This window comes from Phyllostomus hastatus, unplaced genomic scaffold (genome assembly GCF_019186645.2).
Source record: "Phyllostomus hastatus isolate PE091 unplaced genomic scaffold, TTU_PhHast_1.1 phas_contig_210, whole genome shotgun sequence".
Taxonomy (NCBI): Eukaryota; Metazoa; Chordata; class Mammalia; order Chiroptera; family Phyllostomidae; genus Phyllostomus; species Phyllostomus hastatus.
The window spans coordinates 34,826,573-34,838,035 of NW_025333737.1; the positions used below are offsets into that span (position 1 = coordinate 34,826,573).

The following is an 11,463-nucleotide window of genomic DNA, read 5'->3' on the forward strand; positions in this document are numbered from 1 at the left end:
AAGGAAGAGGTTAGGGTTTTTAAGAGGTGGAGGCATTCCTTGGCTGGCGAGGCTCAGTGGACTGAGTGCTGGTCTGTGAACTTGAAAGGTCGCCAGTTTGATTCCGAGCCAGGGCACAGGCCTGGGTTGCAGGCTGGGTCCCCAGCAGGGGGCGTGTGAGAGGTAGCTGATCGATGTCTCTCTAGCGCATGGATATTTCTATTCCTCTTTTTCTCCCTCTCTTCCCCGCTCTCTAAAAAATAAAATAAAATCTTTGGATCTGAAAGACCCACATCTATTTCTGAGCTATGTTAATTACTCTCCAAACTGGCTTGGTGGGTTAGACAGCAGCCGGTTCGTGGTGAGCAAGCAGCTCAGGCCCTATGGCCTCTTGAGGCCCCATGGTTAGATGGCAGGAGTGGATCTCAGAGAAGAGTTCTGCAAAAGAAGGTGCGGATCCCTCCCCAAGCGCTGGAATTCTGCGCACGGATTCTCCAGCCAGGGCTTGCTGGGGGCTCCAAGCAGCGACAGCGTTTGGAACAGATCGTTTGAGTACTGCAGAATCAGCTCGGTCACCAAGCCAGGTGGCAGCCCAGAGCTCAGCTTTTAACAAGAATCAGCCCTGGCTGGTGTGGCTCAGTGGACTGAGTGCCAGACTGCAAAGCAAAGGGTCGCTGGTTTGATTCCCAGTCAGGGCACATGCCTGGGTTGTGGACCAGGTCCCCAGTAGGGGGCATGTGAGGGACAACCACACATTGACGTTGCTGATCTATCCCCCTCTTCCTCTCTCCCTTCCCCTCTCTCTAAAAATAAATAAATAAAATAAAATAAAATAAAATAAAATAAAATAAAGCAAGAGTCACACCACACGCATTTCCATCAGCAAAGCTCTCCCCTAGAGATACTCCATTAAGCCCATTTAATTCCTTGATCTATTCCCCTACAGTGCAATTAAATTTTTGTTTCCAAGTTTTCTATTTTCATTTTTACCTAAAACTATTTTCATTAAGATTGTTGTTTTCCGCCCTGAATGGTGTAGCTCAGTGGATTGAGCACGGGCCTGCGAACCAAAGGACTGTGGTTCGATTCCCAGTCAGGGCACATGCCTGGGTTGCAGGCCAGTTCCCAGGGGGGGATGCACGAGAGGCAACCACACATTGATGTTTCTCTCCCTCTCGCCTTCCCTTCCCCTCTAAAGATGAATAAATAAAAGTTTTTTTAAAAAGATCGCTGTGCCCCGGCTGGCATAGCTCAGTGGATTGAGCGCGGGCTGAAAACCAAAGCATCGCAGGTTCGATTCCCAGTCAGGGCACATACCTGGGTTGCAGGCCACGGCCCCCAGCAACCGCACATCAATGTTTCTCTCTCTCTCTTTCTCCCTCCCTTCCCTCTCTAAAAATATGTAAATAAAATCTTTTTAAAAATCGCTGTTTTCCATGAGATTTTTATGGTGGAAAAATAATGCAATTTAACCAATTTTAGTGTTTGCCCTCCTGGGTTTCTTTTGAGGTATTCCCTCCAACACGTCTCGTTCCCCCGAGTCAAATTTGGCAGCTCAACACCCAAGTCTCATGGATCTACACTTGTATATTTTTAACTAGTGGCAGTCTTCTGTTTATTATTCCCAGGAAAACACCAAATAGATTAAAAAAAAGATTAAGAATTAGTATTTCTTAGCTTTCCCGTGAGGCAATCGTGAGCAAGTCCCCCCGTGTATGCTGGGACCCTCTGGGGAAGCTGCTTCTGCGTTTCCAGCCGCAGCCGGCCACTGGCTCCTGCGGCTTCTCACAAGCAGTTCTCCATAAAGTTAATGATTGGCTCTGAGGAGGAAATGAGAGGCAAGTCACAGGAGAAAACCCTTAGGGCCCCACGGGGCTGTGCCTGAATTCCACAGCGGGGGGCGGGGGGGGGGGAGACTGTCCTCAGAGAGGTCAGTGACCCCCATTTCTCAGCGGGAGGCGGTCTTCCGGAGCTGGCTGCAGCAGGATGCCTGGAGCAGGGTGCTCTGAGGTGTTAAGGGGGGGGCATGCCCTTCAGCTCCTCTGAGCAGCCCGGCTGGGGGGGCCCCCCCGGGCTGACCCTCCTCCCTGCAGTGTTTGCTCTGCACAGATTCCGACCACTTGTCCCTGTGGGCCGCCACCTGTGGTGATGGGTAGGAGCCCAATCTAAACCTTTCCATGCTATCCAGGAGACACACCTCTCTCTCTCTCTCTCTCTCTCTCTCTCTCTCTCTCTCTCTCTCTCTCTCTCTCTCCCCCCAAAATGCCTTACGCTCGCTTCTCCACCCCCAAATCTTCATTTGTCCTGGTTGCAGGGGCTGTGGGCTTCTGCATCACCAGGCGGGCAGAGGTACAAATGCCGAGGACATGGATGTGTGACCCGAGGGGACTGGGGCCCGCTCTGCTAGCAGCGGGGGCCTCAGACTCCTTCCCCTTGGGCAGCTGACAGTGGGAGGTGGCCACCTGCACCCTCTGGCTCCGAGGGACATGCCGTTCCAGGGCGGAGCGGGGCGTGATCCTGGAACCCTCACCCCCTCGGTCACACGGCAGGAATCAGCATCTGGATGTAAGAGGGATGTCATTCGCTTTCTTAAACAGTAGTTCCTCATTTGGAGTCGCTAGACCCGTCGGGGTCCCCAGGGGACAATCCCTGGGGTCCACAAAGGAGTTCTGGTGTTTCAAAAAGCCGAATGGCAAGCCGGCGGCACACCGGTGAGGCTGGCCAGCAACCCAAAATGTCAGTGTTCTTTGCTCATAAACTTAGCATGCGCTTCATGGGGGAGAATGGGAAGGGAGAGCTTCCGGAGCAAGACCAGCCAGGGTTCTTGGAAATCCACATCGGGGAACCCTCCCCCTCCCCTCCCCCTCCCCCTCCCCCTCCCCCTACAGCGCCAAGACCAGGGAGGGGACTGTCCCCGGAACGCCACCCACACACCTCTCATGCTTCCTGCTCTTGCCTTCGCACGCAAAGAATATTTGCTTCCCTGTGAGCCCAAACAGGCTGTAAAAGAATCTGTCTCCAAGGACTTTCTCTGAAAAAAAATGTTTCATGTTATTCCTTACAAAAAGATTGTGTTCCTGTCCTGGGTCATTTTCAAATGTCTTTTTGCATCGTCTAGAGAAGTAATTTTGCTTTTATTCATCCAATACCCAGCGCCTCCTCCGCGCCAGCCCCTGGTCACGGCCAGTGAAATGTGCGTGAGAAATATGAACTCACTCGACCCTCACAGCAACCCGATAAGCAGGTGCCGTGAATTCTCCCGTTGTGGGGACGAGGAACCTGAGCTCAGGGGGTGGGAGGACTTCCCCGAGACCATGAAGGTGCACGATTTGGGGAGCCAGGGCTCAAACCCGGGCAGTCTGTTTTTTTTTTAACCATGATGCTGCATTGGCCCTCCTATAACGCATTTGTTATAGAAAACGTACGCAGTATCGAAAACAAAGAAGAAAATAAAGCCAGCCACCTGTAATCCCACCCTCCCAGAGACAGCCCCTCCTCCTCCTCCTCCTCCCAGCGCTCTTGCAAAGACAGAGCTCAGGAGACACAGACCCCAGGGAGACGGCAGTGCAGCTCCCGAGTGCACTTTTCGCCCATCTCGCTCTGCGCACCTTTTCCAAAGTTACTTTCAAAATGCAAAGCGGCTTGTTCACGGCTGCCCTACGTGACATCTGGCCTATAGCTTTGCTTTGTCGGAACCCCTTCCCTGCCTCCCCCTAGAAGTGGGTGGCAGGTGGCGAGCCAGCCAAAGCCGCAGGTGTTGCTCCCTCCGTGTCACTCCTCAGTGTCTCCCAAAGCCAGGACGGTCACAGAAGGGGCCGGCAGACACTGGCAGCCTCCGTGGTGTCCAGCAGGCTGCCTGGCCTCATCCCACAGGCTGGGGAGCACAGGAAGCAGGACCAGAAGGAGCTGCCTAGGGAATGAGCCTTGACCCTCCCCTCACCCCAGGGATGCTGCTCGCAGGACCGGGGTGGGGGTGGGGGGCGGTGGCGGCGGGGAGAGGATGCCTGTGGGGCCCTGGGGCAGGGCCCTTGCCTGCATGCAGCGGGGCCTCTCACCTAAGATGACACCAGCTCCCCGGGGCACTTCTGTGAGGGAGGCACCTGGGAGCGACCTGGACTGGTCCCGGCCGGCTAAAGGGAGGTGGACCATCACCGGCCACCCTGCTGGCCCCGTCCCGCCCCCTCCCGCCCCAGCTCCTTGCCTCGAGCAGCCCCCAGTCACTGTCATCGCCAGCGCCCACTCCATTGAGCCTCCCGGGTCGTCTCGCCCGCTGGCCTGTGCCCCTGCTGTCCCCTCTGCCCAGAGCTCTCCTCCACCCTCACCCCCTGTCTCACTCCTGCCCACTCACTCGTTACTTTCTCCTCCTCCGTCCTGGAGACCCCGCTAGGAGGGGCTGTGTTCCGGGACGCCGGTGGAGAAGTCTCGCAAAGCCAGGCCGGGTCCCCTGCTCTGCGCTTCCATAAGGCCCTCCGCATCTGTCCCTCCCGGCGCCTCGGTATTCCTAGGCGGGAGTTCTCCGTGAGGCTGGGGGCAGGCCGGCTACTCCCTCTGGGTCTCCATCCCTGCCACAGAGCGGGCGCTCCATAAACGCGGACCCCAGGACAGAAGGAGCAGCCTCCAGAGACTGCAGTGCGGGCCCACCCAGGTCCTGTCCTGGGCCAGGTCAGGCTGGCTGCCGGAGACCCGAGCGTGACTACTCACCCACCTCTGTCCTTCTCCCTGGGTCTCGCCTTTGCTCCCTCCCGCAGCTCAGCCCACGTGCCCACTGCACCCAGGTGGGTGCGGAGGACCCACCTACCCCTCCTCTGTTTCCACCCCAGCTTCCCCTGCACCCAGAAGGTTCTGGGAGGCCAAGGACCCTGCAGCAGGTGCGGGAGGAGGCAGACACACGCCTCTCCCCACCTGTTTCCTGATCTGTAACACAGCCGGGACAGAGACGCCCTTTGTATGTGCCGCGGAGAACGCACTCCCGGGGCTGCTCAGCCCAGCTGGCCGCGACACGCGGTCTGTTTCCGGCAGAGCCAGGGCGTGGCAAGCCAGGCACTCGCCTTGGGCACACAGCTCACGGGGCCGTGCCAAAAATCTCAGGATTCAAGACAGAGAATATTTTAATGCAATCGTTTACAAAATCAGAATTAATGCCGGATCCACGATGCATCTCCAAGTTATAACTGAAGGCCAGCCCCAGCGCCGGCTCTCCCTGCCCCAGGCCCCTCGCCCCAGGAGGGGGGCCCTGCGCCCAGCACGGCTGAAGCCAGGCGGCTGCTCCCTGGCCCTGGTTTGTTTGATCTCGTTTTCTCGAAAACACGTTGCATTACGTTACCTTGGTTACCGAGTATCGTTGGCATCTCTATAAACTGTGAGGCCCAGTCACCGGCCTCATCTGCCTCTCACCCGGGTCAAGGGTGTCCCACGCCTGGAGGGCATTGCTGGAATGTATACCCGGACCAGGGGGAGGCATCAGGGACACCAAGTGTCCCGCAGTGCTCAGAGCAGTCCTGCCCCACATGTCCCTGTTGTTACCACTGTGCACGCGCACCCACACTTCAGGTGAAAAGTGAGTGACAGTCGTTCGACCGCTCGCCCTTGCCAAAGTAAACCACCCAGTGACAAAAACCCAAGGGCACCCATTTAGAGGCCTGGGTTCCTCTCCAGGGACTGCTGGAAGCTGAATCCTCCTTGCTTTACAGCCAGCTTTTCCCTGCCTGGAGGACGCGTGTCTGGGGACTTTCGTGTTTCACATGCACTGGACATGCGTGCGGTCAGGGTTCTGCCCAGGTCGCTCCGATGTCCCACGGATGTCCCTGGAGTGGCGGCTGTGGGCCAGGCACAGGGCCCCCCGTGGGGGATGCGGGGGGTGGGGGGAGCAAGACAGCAGCTCGGGGGTGGGCAGACCCTCGCTTCCAGCCACGCACTCATCAAGCCTCCTCGGGGAAGAGGTGACCGGGAGCGGCGCTGCAGCGGGTGCTCCTGGAGAAGCAACACTGTCTCGGCGTGTGGAGGGCGCGCCCGCGGGGTGGGAGGGTGGGGTCTGGCTGGGCTGGGGGCAGGTTGTTTGGCCACGTCCCGCTGACGTTGCCTCCATGACAGCTTTCGACAAACACTATGTGGTGGTTAAGCACACAGACTCCAAAGCTGGACTGTCTGGGTTCAAATCCTGGCTCTGCCACTGACAAATCCGTGACCTTGGACAAGTTATTTAACCTCTCTGTGCCTTAGATGGTTCATCTGGGAAAAAGTAAAGTAATAATAGTATCCACCTCATTAGTGAATTGACCTGTGTCCCTGGATATTTTTATTGATTCAACAAATATTCATTGAGCTGGGGAGGGGGCGTGGAAAAGAGGGCGGAACGTTCTTCCCGCGCATCGGGCGGTGGGAACACGACAGTGAGCCGAGACCGGTGCGGCCCCCGTCCTCACGGAGCATATGACCCAGCGACGGCGGGACAGGAAGATCAGTCCCGGAACCGTCTAGACCGGGAGTCAGCCGACCGTGGCCAATTACCTCGTTCTGGACGGCTTGCAAGCTAATGAACAGTGTCCCCCTCACGCTCATGTCCACCTGGAACCTCAGAATGTGACCCTACTTGAGAACAGGGTCTTCGCAGATGTGATTCAGAGGAGGCGCTATGGGAGGAGGGTGGGCCCTCATCCAGTGGCTGGTGTCCTTATACGACGACGGAGACATGGACACACAGAGACACAGACAGACACGGAGAGAAGGCAGGGCAGAGACTGGAATGACGAGCCCAGTAACCCAGGAAGGCGCGTCGTCACGGGCAGCGAGGGGACCGGCACGGAACGGATTCTCCACCAGTCTCCAGAAGGAGCCTGCCCTGCCAGCACCTTGATCTCGGACGTCAGGCCTCCGGGATCGTGGCAGAATGAAGAGCCGTTGTCTTCGGCCCCCGGTGTCCGGTCCTCCCAGGCCCTGGAGACCCCAGAGCAGACAGTCCCCTGAGTGGTCCTCGCTCTCGGGAAGCTGTGGCATCAGGGACTCCCCCCAGAGGAGGTGGCCCTTGGCCTTTGTCATTGCAAATGGCGGGGATTATGCAGGGCAGCGGGGCAGCACCTGAGCGGGAGCAGGGAGGTGATGAAACTCGGGTCAGGGCTGAGCAGAGGCGAGGGCGCGGGAGGATTGCGAACTCGATTCCGGAGCGCCCTGGGCACCGCGGAGCAGCGGGGGCCGGTTTGTTTGAGGACAATCTGGGGGGCTTTGAGCAGCCGGGGTCAGGCTGAGCGAGAGGAAGGGTGCTGGTGGTGAGGTGAGGGCACAAGGGCACCAGGTGAGAGGTAAGGGGGTGAGGAGTGGGGTCGGGGGGCGGGGTTGGGGGGAGAGTCTGGCGGGTGAGCTGCTGGGCACACGCCCGGGCTGAGAGAGCTGGGAACCGGGTGCGCAGCCCGGAGCCCGCCGAGGCGTGGGCGAAGCGAGGCTTTCCGGTGCGGCTCCTGAGCACAGATGCTTCTGGAGATGAGTCCAGACAGGGGGGCTGAGCGGGGAGATCCTATCGAGGCTCAGCATCCAGGCAACGGGGGGCCCGCAGCGGCCCAGTGTCAGGAAGAGATAAGACTTGAGCGAGGCCTCGGAGGGGAGGACGGACCGGAAGATGAGGCCTCTGACCGGGTCAAAGAGCGGAGGCGAGGCCTGGGCTGTGGAGGAAGGTGGCGTGGGGACAGGCTGAGTCAGGGTGACCATGAGACAGTCTCCAGACCTGCTGGCAGGGGCGGAACTTGAGAGAGAGAGTGTGGGCTGGAGAAGAGTCTGGTAACAGAGCGGGGAAGGAGGAGGCAGGGAAGCGGGGGGGGCTCAGGTCGAGAGGTCACCCCTGAGCCCAAGAGCGCCAGCCACTCCGACAGCCTCTCCCTTGGCGGGGCCTTCGGAGCGTGGGCTGTGACGGGCTTGCGGCTCCAGGCGCGCTGCTTGCCTGATGTAGGGCCGCCGCCTCTCCCCACACAGCTGACATCGGGACAGGGCTCCGCACAGGGACAGTCCCAGGTCAGGAGGCATGAGGTTGCCCTACAGTTTCCCCTGTCCTGTGCCCCAGCCCCGGCCTCAGCAATAGGCATCCCACTGCCCCTGAGCGGGAGAGATCAGGACATCTCTGGCCCCCCCAGGGGGCGGGGCTGGAGTAGAGTGGGGTGGGGGAGTGGGTCCCCCAACATCACGGCCAGCCTCTATGGCCAGCCCTGGGACAGACTATGCTCATCAGATCTGACTTCAGGGGGTCCTGGGGGAAATAGCCAGCTGGGCGGCACAGCCTAGGCCTCGGGGGCCAGCTGACAAGCTCCCACCTGCGCTGTGCAGACAGGCAGAGGGGGTCACATGGGGAAAGGACGCAGAAGCTGCCCTACAGCCGGTGAAGAAGGGGCTGTTGAACTGGCAGGTGCAGGCACGGAGCTGCCCAGCCACCGACGGGCATCCAGAGCTGGAGCAGACCTTGTCCCCGTTCTTCCAGCAGAGGGTGCCCTGGCTACGCCAGGCATGCCCGGGGGTCCCAGCAGAGGCCGAGAGCTGGGCAGAGGTAAAAGGACCAGGAGTCCATCCCAGAGCTTTCAAGTAATTAAATATTTTTTAAAGATTTTATTTATTTATTATTTTTAGAGAAGGACGGGAAGGAGAGAGAGAGAGAGAGAGAGAAACATCAATGTGTGGTTGCTGGGGGCCGTGGCCTGCAACCCAGGCATGTGCCCTGACTGGGAATTGAACCTGCAATGCCTGATTCACAGCCTGAGCTCAATCCACTGAGTTATGCCAGCCAGAGCTCAAGTAATTAAATGTTTTTAAAGGACCCCAGGCTCAAGGATTGGAGTGTCAAGACCCGGGAATGGGGGAGTGACTTGGGTGAGCGATACTCAATCCCTTCATTCAGCCAATGAGTCAGTACCTGGGCAGAACCCAGAACCATGTGGCATTCGTGGGACCCTTATCATTAGAGTAACTATTATGCTGTGCTGTGCCCTGTGCTAAGAGCTAGGGAAGCACTGATCAGCAGGGCAAGCCTTAGGGAGCTTAGTAGGGGAGATATAACGCTCAGCAGGATTAATGTCTCAACTTGGGAGGTCTGGGAGGCCTTCCTGGAGGAAGGGGCTTCTAAGCTGGCACCTGCAGGCCAACCAGGTAAACAAGGATCAGCAGGACAGAGTGTTCCAGGAGAGCACAACCACACACACACAAAGCTCTCAGGGAGTTCCACGTCACATGGGATGCGATGGAGGTGGTTATTGCTGGTGTGTGGCAATTATGCTATTAAGTACCAATGATCTACTGCTAATTTCTAAAGATCTGTGACTTTGAGCAAGTGCCTCCCTTTCTCTTCCAGGATGTGCCTCAGTTCCCTTATCTATAGTATGACGACCCCCTCCCCCAGTCTGGGTCCCTGGTCACTCACCCCCCACTGATGACTGTCAGAGGCCCTAACCAAACTGGGTCTGGTGACCAGCCTGCGTGCTGAGACCTACTCTCAGGGGACAGTCACAGAGGGAGGTTGGGGAAGGCTGGGGACTGCCCGTGGGTGCCCAAGGCCCTGGCTCCTAGTGCCATAGCCACAGTGACCATGGCCCAGCCTGCTGGGAACCTCATAACGGAGAAGCACCCACAGTCCAGGGTGGTGGTGGGGGGGCAGGGTCCTCACAAATCTACCAATTTCATCTCGATGAAGTACAGGTTGAAGATTCAAGTGGGGCTCCCCAGAGGACAGTGGTGTCCCTGGGAAACCTCCCTGTTTGATCTTTTCAGAGAGGGTAAGATCTTCCAGAAAGTCCCTGGGTCCTGCCAGAGTACCCAGGGAGGGGGCAGGAGGCTGCCTCGGCCTGTTCTCAGTACCCAGGGTGGGCTCTGCCACTCACAGGGCCCAGCCAGGCTGAGGTAAGGAGTGCCAAGGCGACGCAGACCCCAAAGTTGACCCTCTCTGTCCCCCACACAGGACCCTCAAAGTCTGGGCTCGTTTCTATAGGATCATAAGATAAATCTTTATATATATACATATATATGTGTGTGTGTGTGTAATCTTTTTTTTTAAGATTTTATTTATTTTTTAGAGATGGAAGGGAGGGAGAGAGAGAGAGAGAGAGAGAGAGAGAGAGAGAGAGAGAGAAACATGAATGTGCGGTTGCTGGGGGCCGTGGCCTGCAACCCAGGCATGTACCCTGGCTGGGAATCGAACCTGCGACACTTTGGTTCCCAGCCCGCGCTCAATCCACTGAGCTACTACTCCAGCCAGGGCTTGTGTGTGTAATCTTTATTACACTTTTCCCATTACCATCGAGTCCCCTAGGATCCTAAAATAAATCTTAATAGATCCCAACCCCTCCGCCCGAGGTTTACCCCCAGAGACCTTGGAGTTAACACTGAACCTCCCGCCGTGTGGGAGCCGACGCCAGCCTGGAGGCAGCGACAGGATGAGCCCCAGGCAGAGCGGTGACTCAGGACGCGACAGGCACGCCTTACCTCCTGACGCAACCGCCTCCCGCAGGAGATGCCCGGGAGTGGAGCCATCCTGGTGGGTGGCGCGTGGTGTCTCCTCGTGGGCTGAGCTGCACTTCCCTGCTGAATGCGCACGCAGAGCGTCTGCCTTCGCGGGCTTGCCGGCCGGCTGTGCGCCTCCTTCCTCGGGGAGCGAGCGACCCACTCGGGTCCTGGGCCCACTGCCAGCGAGGTCGCCTTTCCATCGCTGAGCTGCACCGGTTTCTCGGTGCAAGTGCCCCCTCTCCGGTGCACGGTTCCTGAGAGTCGCCCATCCTGAGAGTCGCCTTCTCCCTTCCGGGCGGTGTCCTCTGGGCGCACAAGTTTTCCACTTGGTCCATGCCCACCGGGCGTGCGGTTTCTCCCTGGTCCCATGCGCCTCTGGTGCCGCGAGGAAGAACCCCTCGCCTAGTCCAAGGTTGTGAACGTTTACTCCTATGTTTTCTCCTGACAGTTTTCATCCTCACAGTTCCTTCTGTGGTCCTTTTTTTTTTTTTTCCTTTACGTGGGGCAAGGTAGAAGTCCAGCCTCATCCTTTCGCCTGTGGGCGTCCAGTTGTTCCCCCACGGATCGGTGCAGCGACCACCCTCCCCACGTTGCGTTGTCTCAGCACTCCTGCGGAAAATCAGTCGGCGGTACCCGTACGGGTGTATTCTCAGTTCTAGCCCGTTGGTCTACGTGTCTACCCGTAGGCCAGGGCCACGGTGTTCATTTCTGGAGCTCTGTCTCAACTGAGTACATTTCGAACAGTGCGGGTGGAGGGCTGGCTAGCTGAGGGGGGAGATGGGGGCCTTGTGGCTCTGCAGGCGCAATCGGACATGGTGGGCGTCTTCTGAGCAGCTCCCAGGCCTGAGGGGCTTGGCTTTCTTTTCTGCTCCCCCTCAGCTGTGTGCGTGGGTTCCCCTGGGCGTGGCCCTCCAAGCTGTAGGCTCGCACCCGAAGGAGCCCTGGGCATCTAAAGCCCGCAAAGGAGGAACCCTCAGCCCTGGCCTTGCACCGCATTCCGGCTGGGAGATGGAG

At 58.2% G+C, this 11,463-nt stretch overlaps 1 long non-coding RNA gene across 10 annotated transcripts; it reads right to left on the reverse strand.

Moving 5' to 3' along the window:
- Nucleotides 1-1,567: 1,567 nt before the first annotated feature.
- Nucleotides 1,568-4,971, reverse strand: LOC123817400. Of its 10 annotated transcripts, XR_006785419.1 has the most exons (6): nt 4,681-4,875; nt 4,328-4,541; nt 4,035-4,109; nt 2,914-3,010; nt 2,251-2,538; nt 1,568-1,799 (listed from the first exon to the last, which is right to left on the reverse strand). It is a non-coding gene; the product is annotated as an uncharacterized LOC123817400 (long non-coding RNA). The 10 variants fall into 10 exon arrangements; XR_006785418.1 differs by lacking the exons at nt 4,035-4,109; nt 4,681-4,875 and adding an exon at nt 4,882-4,971 and having other exon boundaries at nt 4,328-4,480; XR_006785416.1 differs by lacking the exons at nt 4,035-4,109; nt 4,681-4,875 and adding an exon at nt 4,882-4,964.
- Between the last annotated feature and the right edge of the window lie 6,492 nt (nt 4,972-11,463).